This window comes from Maylandia zebra, linkage group LG1, assembly GCF_041146795.1.
Source record: "Maylandia zebra isolate NMK-2024a linkage group LG1, Mzebra_GT3a, whole genome shotgun sequence".
Lineage (NCBI taxonomy): Eukaryota > Metazoa > Chordata > Actinopteri > Cichliformes > Cichlidae > Maylandia > Maylandia zebra.
The window spans coordinates 33,045,380-33,053,275 of record NC_135167.1 but is presented as its reverse complement, the minus strand read 5'-3'; the positions used below and the strand labels follow the sequence as shown (position 1 = coordinate 33,053,275).

At 38.7% G+C, this 7,896-nt stretch overlaps 1 long non-coding RNA gene across 1 annotated transcript; it reads right to left on the bottom strand.

The window, feature by feature from the left end:
• Positions 1–6,623: 6,623 nt before the first annotated feature.
• On the bottom strand, positions 6,624–7,395 carry LOC143419965 (uncharacterized). Its single transcript, XR_013100046.1, has 2 exons — positions 7,118–7,395; positions 6,624–7,021 (listed from the first exon to the last, which is right to left on the bottom strand). It is a non-coding gene; the product is annotated as an uncharacterized LOC143419965 (long non-coding RNA).
• Positions 7,396–7,896: the final 501 nt, after the last annotated feature.

Below are 7,896 nucleotides of genomic sequence, written 5' to 3'. Positions count from 1 at the left end.
GTCTGGTCATTTTGCCTGACAAAGCCATTTTCAATCAAAAAATATAAAGAACAAGACAACTTGTTTTCACATTTGAGAAACTGGAGTGAGAAATGATGGACTGATTATTGTAACTGCTAGTTATAGGTTTCTTCAGTTCTGCTAAATCATTAATAGCCATCTTCTTCAGCATTTCTTAACATCCTTAATTGGTAGGTATGTAAGTGAAGTGGACAGCTGGTTGCCTGGTAACCTCCCATTGACAGTATGCTTTGAGGAAGCTGTTGCTTTAAGTCATGAAACTGGCACAGGCCTAACAAAACCACAACCTCTTCCTCTTTTTGTTATTGGGATGAATTTCTTGTCTCTGGTCAGAGCCAGCTAGCTATCCGTTTTAACGCATTGTGCTAAGAAACATTAATTGACTACCGTCTTAGTTAATGGAATAATATATGAGAGATTGTTGCTAAAGCAGACCCACAAGTCAATCTTGACAGATGCTGTTCAGTCTAGCTTGTGCTTGCCTTCTGTGATTGACACTCTGTTGGGTCTCATTGCTCCCAGTTTTATTTGAATGATGCCAGATAGTTGACCTTAAGCACAATGCAGTGCCCATTCCATCATTTCCTGTACACTGATACCTTATGCTGGTAACTGCATGTGTAGAGTACCAGCTTGTCGATCAGATCTTTGTTTCAGTGATGCGTACTAAGCCTTGTTTCTTTTTTTTCTGGAGCATTCAGGGATCTGTTAAGACCATTCAACCGTCTTGCCAAGAGTGGCAGTCCAAGCTAATTCACCTCAAGGTCAGATTGTGCAACGCTCAATGAAACTGCGAAAAACCCTAAAAGCTACATCCCAGACTCTACAGGCCTCAATTACCATGTTAAAGTTCTTCTCTCTAAAACAAAGTCTGCAGCATGGCTCAGGCTTTCACAGCTGCATCTAAACAAACCACAAGACCTCTGGAACAATATGCTTTGCAGAGACGAGACTAGGGCTGGGACAACGCGTCGACGTAATCGATTACGTGGACGCAAAAAATACGTCGACGTAAAAAAATCTGCGTCGATGCGTCGTCACTTTCAAAAAAAGACATGGCGGCAGCGAGTAGCGGAATCATGAATGAGGCAGTTGCAGTCAACTTAAATCACTCCACCCGAACACGCAGTTCTACAGTATGGGATATTTTAACAGAAAAGGAAGTGATTCAGTCGTTTGCCGGCTTTGTGAGGTGGAAATGGCCTATCATAAAAGCACGACGGCTATGCACCAGCACCTCAAACGACTGCATCCAGGAGCAGCTTCTGCAAAGGACAAACCACTGTAAGTTTTCAACTTTTTTACTAACGCTAGTTTTTACCCGTTAATTCATCCAGACCCCCCCCCACGTAGACGTACACTCACTCATAGACACAGAGATAAACACCCAACCTCCGTAAATGCAAAACTCATTTAAGCTGCTTAGCAGTAACATATAGCAGCTGCTGTTTAGTTGTTGTTGTTGTTTTGTTTGTGGCCCATGCTGGCAAAATGAGTCGGAATGCACGCAGGCTGATTATCAGAATCGGCGAAAGACAAAAAATGTGAGACAGCGAATTGGCCGCAGGAGAAATGTTAACAAGGATAATGCACCACCTGCTAAACGTAGCCGTCGTGGACACTATTACAACATTGTTAAAGTGCTTGCAAAAGCAAAATGACAATGAACTCTTGATTTGTCAAATTTAATGTGTTTAATCCTATTTGAATGCTGTTTTAATACATAATGCTTCTCCAGCTTGATCTTATAGGTCAAAGTTATGCCATCTAATGACTAGAAAGCAGTGCACCAGTAAAGGTGCCATCAGCTATGGCTATTTAAACGTTATCTTTTCCAGCCATCATGATTACTGCATATCATATGTTCAACATTGGGGATTATTATTAACCTCTTACTGTTATGCTATGAAAGCACATGGCATAACAGTATGTGTGTGTGTATATCTATCTATCTCAACCAGATCCTTATCAAATTATTTTGATATTATGCTTTCCATATAATTATTTTGTAATTATTCGAATTCATCTGTGTGCTGTGTGTGATTTATGATTTCAGGAATAAACAGAAAAGTCTGGAGGACTACTTTCAGAGAAGAAGTACGCCATGCACCCCGCAGGAGGTGGCTGTACTTACTGAGAGCGACTTATCTATGATTTTAAAAGACAAGAGACCACTTGCTGTGGGTGAGGGATTCAAAGAAATGCTGACCACTTTCCAACCAGGTTACACTCTGCCGTCTAAGCGTCATTTTACAAGCATGATGGAGAGAAAGTATGAAACTTCAGTGGAGAAACTAAGGAAAGAACTAAAAAAGGCCACATCCAAAATCTCCCTTACCACTGATGCTTGGACAAGTCTGGTCACAGAGTCCTACTTAGGGGTAACTTGTCATTTCATTATTTGTTCAAAGACGCCATTGCTGCTGTTTGTATATTATTAATTTTTTGCTATGATTTCCTTTGTTATATTTGTTTTGCAAAACATTAAATTTTTTGTTAAAAACAGAAGATTGTAGTACAATGTTATTGTGGATTTTGTTTTGTGAATGAAGAGCACTTTTTGGCAGAAAGCAAAGTGAATGTTACATTTTGTTTGTTTAAAGACACCATTGTTGCTATTTATTTGAAATGTTTTGTTAACTTTTCCTTAATTTTATATATGTTTGCACATTTCATTTCTTGTTAAATGCTATCTCTATTGTATTGATTGCAATTTTTTTTATTAAAAGGTCTTCAAATGAATAAATTTGTGTTTTTCATTTATATACATAAATTAGTAAATGTGAAATTGCTATACAAGTCAAATAATGGGGGGAAAAATCGTTAATCGAATCGAAATCGAATCGGATTGAAAAACGAATCGTTAGATTAATCGATGCATCGAAGAATTAATCGCTAGATTCATCGATTAGGAAAATAATCGTTTTGCCCAGCCCTAGACGAGACCAAAGATTACTAAAGAGATGTTTGGCTATAATGCACAGCACCACATTTGGAAAAAAGCAAACACAGTATATCACAACAAAAACCTCATACCAACATGCATTTGGAGGAGGGGTGATGATTTGGGTTTATTTTCCAACCACATGACATGGGTACCTTGCCGTTATTAGCTCAACCATTAACCTGTACACCAAAGTACTCTTGAATAAAATGTAAGGCCAATCTGTCCCACGGCTTGAGTGAAACTGGGTCATGCAACAGCAAAATAAGCCCCAAAATGTACAACAATGGCTCAATCAAAGTCCAGACCTCAAACTGATTGAAATGCTGTGGCGTGACCTTGAGAGCTATGCACGAATGTCCACAAATGTTAATGAACCAAGGCAATGCTGTAAAGACGAATGAGCCAAAATCCCTCCACAACAATGTGACAGTGATGAAGCAATACAGAAGGTGATTAGTTCAAGTTATTGCTGCAGAAGTAGCTCTACAGGCTACTGAATAATGAAGTGTATTTAGTTTTTCACAGTCCTGTGACAGCTTTCTTTTCCACATAACCGTAGGACATTAGCTTCTATCATATTCAGCTTCCCACATTTTGGAGTTTTGGAAAAACTGAAAAAATTTTCACAGAAATGATTTTGAGTTTTAAAGCCTCACAAAACTTATCAGGCTTAAGCTGAAACAGTGTGCGAAGCCACTAAGCAGGAAACGAGTTCATGTCTCAGCAACTCTTTCAGGTAATTATATATCTAGAAAAAAAAGTGATTTATTGACTTCCTGTAGCTCTCTCAGATTATCTCGTAACTCTGAGAACTGCAATAAGAATTTTTTTTTTTCTTATTGCAGTTCTCAGAGTGGGGCACGGTGGTTAGCACTGTTGCCGCACAGCAAGAAGGTCCTGTGTTCAATTCCACCATCAGGCCGGGGTCTTTCTGTGTGGAGTTTGCATGTTCTCCCCGTGTTTGCGTGGGTTCCCTCCGGGTACTCCGGCTTCCTCCCACCGTCCAAAGACATGCAGCTTGTGGGGATAGGTTAATAGATCCTCATATTGGAACTTAAGTAGTTCGCTTTTGAGCCATACAATTCAGAAATCACACGACTGTTAAAACATTTTATACACAAGGCTAATATTGACAATTCCTATGGCATAAACTGGGAATTTTTTTAATTTGAAACGAGTAAAATGTAAAGACAGTATGGGGCAAAAATAGCTAAGTCAAGGGCAGCAGCAGAATATAATCTTCCGCGATATATCAACTCCCACCAGACGAGGTCTCGGAGGAGGATAGATTACATCTTAGGTCCTTTCAATCTGAACTGGATGAGCTCTACTGCCAGAAAGCTGAAGAAGCTTTTGTTCGTTCAAGATTTATGGATTTATGACAAACAGACACATCTCCAATAATATTAGACTCGTCTTGGATATTCTGGACTACTCGGCATTAATATCTGATGACTCATTTATCCTTCTCCTGGACTTCTCTAAAGCCTTTGACTCAATTGAGCATGAATTTATATTTCTTACACTTCAGAAATTTGGTTTTGGTGATATCTTCTGCAAAGCTATCAAAACTCTGTATTCCAATGCTAATAGTTCTGCAAAGATCCAAAAGACAGAATTTCACTAAATTTTCCCCCAATTATTAAAAAATCTCAAACCAATTTAAATCAATGGTTGCAGAGAGATTTAAGTTTAAGAGGAAGGGTATTGCTCTCAAAAGCAGAAGGTCTGTCTCGACTGACTTATGCAGCGATTTCTCTGCACGGCAAAACTTGTAAGGATATTGACCGAATGCTCTTCAACTTCCTCTGGAAAAACGGGACATTACATCAGAAAGAGTGTAGTGATGAATGACTATGAACACGGTGGTCTCAATGTTTTGGATTTTGCTACAAAAAAAAGATGTTTACTTTATAATAAACTTTTTATCTTAGCTAAATTTTATTTTCACAAATACAGTAACCAAAAACCTAATTTTAAATATTACTATAATGATGTTTTATGTTACATAAAATTGGTTTGTTACTTAACAAAATGCTATGAAAACTATTACCATTTGTAGTAATTACAAAATATTTGAATGAATTCTTTGTATTACACCCCCTGGCATATGTTAATTTTGCTCTGGTTGTATACACGTTCTGTATACTGTTTCTCAATAAAGTTTAATAATAATTTTTTTAAAAAGGATCAAAGAGCGCTGTGGATCATTCTGCGCATGCTCAGATCATACATAATGAAATTCATTTTTAAATACTTTGCTATTTAACAAAGGTGACTTCCCTCTAACAAAGGTGAATTTTGCAACACCTGGTGGCGATTCACCGTTATCAACCCTCAAGCTCGTGAATTGGCTCTCTCGCTTTTACGTTTATGATCGATTGCTACTGTTGTCTATCGCATATGTATTATTTGGAACCCAGCATAGCTGTAAAAACAGAGAAACAGGAGGTATCAGGAACTACCTGGTGCGCCAGCTCTGCACTACTCTTCTAGCGAGACACCACGAATGGGGATGCACAGTACAGTAGTGCAATTCATCCTGATTGGTGATTGGTCAAAAGTCTAGAGTGAAAGGAGAGGCTTGTGATTGGTGGAAAATGTGCAATGAAGAAGCGTTCTTTCATTCATTCAGTCTGTTGTCTGTTTTTTCTTCATCAGGTGATGTTTCCATCTCCTTTATCCCACCTGACACCTGTACTGCTGTCTGTGGTCTTCACCATGTTCACAATGTGTTATTTATGTATTTTGACTGGTTTACAATGACAGGACAGTAAGCATTATCAGTGCACATACAATTAAAGCATCTAGTTGTTATGCCAATAGTGATGATGATTATCCTTTGGCTCTTTTGAACCAAAACAGTTTGGAAAGTCCCCTGAAATCAACAGCAATTGAAAACAAATAGCTCTCTTTTCTTCTGTGTTATTATGATGTGCAATGACTATCCATAAGAGGAGTCTTTTATGTTGCCCCCATGAGACCATGTAATTGTTTTACTTTTATACTGGTAAAATGTGAAGAATTATTCATGCCATTGTACTGTCATTTACAGACAGGCAAGAAATTAAAGGCATACCCTGAACTCTTGACCCCCAGATGGGGAGACATTGCACTTTGCTGCCATGTTAGGGTGCACTTTTGCTATGACAGATTATGTTTGTCCTGTGACAAAGTATTTGAAGAAGTGTCAGTGAATAGTTGATTATGAAAATGGTGTGATCATATACCATGGCTTTCACAGTCACCAGATCTCAACCAAGAGCATCATGGGAAATTTGACTGACATAACAGATAGATAATAGCTCTGTTAGTGTTTCAGAATCAATTCCAGTAAACACTGAAGCTCTTGCAGAGACATGTGTTGTACAAATACTTTATGAACTTGACTTTGCCACCTGCTTGTACACATTGCTTCTTTGGTTCAGGTCTGTTATGTTTCTTCATATTTGTGTCTTTTAAACCTGTTGGCAGAGTATGCTATTTGTGTGTAACTTAATAAAAAAATATACAACATGTTTGTCTTTCTATAGATTTTATTTATTTATGCTTGTATGTTTTGTCAGTGCCTTTTGGACTATAGTGATGCTGATTCAAAGAAGGTCAGTAAGTCCAAGTCATTCATTCATTAAGTTATTCCACAACTCACTGTTACTGTAATACAAAACACTTTATTAAAATAAATGAAATGGTGAAACACAAGGACAACACTACAAGCAATCAGTAAAACACAAAGACAGCACTACAATCAATCAGTGAACTTGATTCTGACTGTAATGTTTTTTAAAAGATCAATTGTAAAGATCAAATGGCACCACCAGCTTTCCCAGGCACTGTTGACTTAAAGGCGCGTGGATACCCTCGGCTTGAAGAAGCTTCTCTGCGTGAGTCAAGGCAGTGACTTGGCTGAGCAGCTCCTGTGGAGGTTTGGGGAAGACCGTACTTCTCACCCGAGAGTAACGTGCCTCTTTGGTTGCCATAAGTAGCGCCTGCTGACGATGTGCAGGGGCATCTGGATTAACTACCCGAATCGTCGGTGTCGCCATACCAAGACTATAAAATGGAGTTAAAAAAGGTTAAATTATGTATTCAGCGTGGCGTCGTGTACTTCCAGCTAAATCCAGGAGCGTCTTAGAGTCGATAACTTACTGTAAACATAAAAGAAATGCTAGTTTCCATAAAGAATAGCGGACTTGCCGGCTTCTTCGCTGTACCGCCGTATGTTGTTGTTTTGGTGACGCAACTTCCGCCGAGCAGACGATTGGTCGTCTACAGTGGGATTCGGCGCTCCCATTGGCCCGAGTCTACAGTGTCTACGCTCACCGTAGACTCCGGGCCAATGAAAACGACGTAACCGTCTACAGTCAGCGTAGACTTTGCACTACCGTAGACTCGACCGCCCTCTGCTGGCGGAACTTATATTGCAGCAAAATAAACACTAACAGTAGTTTTTCCCAAAAGGAAGCATGAAGCATAAAAATAAAATGGGGGGGGGGGGGCTGCAATTTTCATGTATTCATCTATATCATGGTGCCACACATGCCCAAAACTTAATTTAGCATATTAAATAAATGTGAATGACCAGAAACAGTTGTTTCGTAAAGAAAACTGCCCAAAATCAAAATATGTAACTCCAAAATAAAGTTTATTTCAAGCCACTGAGGTTACAGTGATCCTGAAATATATGTACATGTGCTTTACAGTACATAAGGCAGGTCAGTTCTTTACTAATGAGGCCACATATTACTGAATAAAGTGAATAATCGATGGATCTACGTCCATAAGCACATTTCTCCATTTGTTTACGTTTTTAAACCAGGTCAAAACATTTTTTTTTATTTTATTCTACACAACGAAACCAGAATCTGCACGCTTTTTGTTTAGAAAGAAGAACCGTTTAATCTGAGCAAATCCCTCCCGCCTTCCAT